The sequence below is a fragment of the Etheostoma spectabile genome, chromosome 6 (genome assembly GCF_008692095.1).
Source record: "Etheostoma spectabile isolate EspeVRDwgs_2016 chromosome 6, UIUC_Espe_1.0, whole genome shotgun sequence".
NCBI classification, from domain to species: Eukaryota; Metazoa; Chordata; class Actinopteri; order Perciformes; family Percidae; genus Etheostoma; species Etheostoma spectabile.
The window spans coordinates 24,968,202-24,969,645 of record NC_045738.1 but is presented as its reverse complement, the minus strand read 5'-3'; positions in this window follow the sequence as shown (position 1 = coordinate 24,969,645).

Genomic DNA, 1,444 nt, shown 5'->3' with positions numbered 1-1,444 from the left:
GTAAACTTTTACTCAATACTATTTCAAACTCTCGTCAATTGGTTTTCAAATGCTATAAAATGAATAAGACCCAAAATTAATGAAAGTAGAGATTGTACTTGGCAAAGACGTTGGATCAATCATGTTATTTTGGGGAATTAAAAAGAACATGGAATAGGACAACATGAGGAAACATGAGGAACAACATGAGGGCGACATGAGGACAATGAGGACAACATGGAACAAATGAGGGCGATGACGACGACATGAGGGCGACATGAGGGACAACAGAGGGCAACATGAGGACACATGAGGGCGACATGAGGACAACATGAGGACCAACATGAGGAGACACAACATGCGGGCGACATGAGGACGACATGAGGACAACAGAGGGACAACATGAGGACAACATATAGGGGCGACCATGAGGGAACATGAGGACAACATGACGACGGACATGAGGGCGACATGAGGACAACACGATGGGCAACAGAGGGCGACAGGAGGAGACATGGGACACATGAGGGAACATGAGGGCGACTGAGGCACATGAGGGCGACATGAGACGAACATGAGGGCGACATGAGGCGAACATGAGGACACACATGACGAGACATGAGGGCGACATGGGAAACAAGAGGGCAACAGGAGGGCGACATGAGGACGACAAGGGCACATGAGGGCGATGAGCCGACATGGGACGACATTGAGGACAACATGAGGGCAACATGAGGGCGACATGAGGGCAACATGAGGGCGACATGAGGACAACATGGGGCAACAGGGGCGACATGAGGACAACATGAGGGCGACATGAGGACCACATGAGGGGACATGAGGACAACATGAAGGGAAACATGAGGGCAAATGAGGACAACATGAGGAAACATGAGGGCGCCATGAGGACGACATGAGGGCGACAATGAGGACACACATGAGGACGACATGAGGACGACAGGGGCGACTGAGGACAACATGAGGACGACATGGGGCGACATGAGGAAAATGAGGAAACATGAGGACAAATGAGGACAACATGAGGACAACATGAGGACAACATGAGGGCGACATGAGGCACCTGAGGACAACATGGGGGCGACATGAGGACAACATGAGGGAACATGAGGGCAACATGAGGACAACATGAGGAACAACATGACGACACATACATGACGACACATGACATGAGGACAACATGAGGACGACATGAGGGCGCATGAGGACGACATGAGGGCGACATGAGGACAACATGAGGACAACATGAGGACAACATGAAGGTTAAAGGCCAGTAAGCCTATCAGTGTTGTGTAAACCAGAAATCCCAGAAAAAATCACAGATTCATCTTTGGAATCATGTTGTTGTAATGGATATTTTCAAACGTGATTTTAATTTTGAAACAAAAAAAATATCAAGAATTTGGTGGTCCCACTTGCAGTAATTCAGAGGGACCCCGGACCCCCC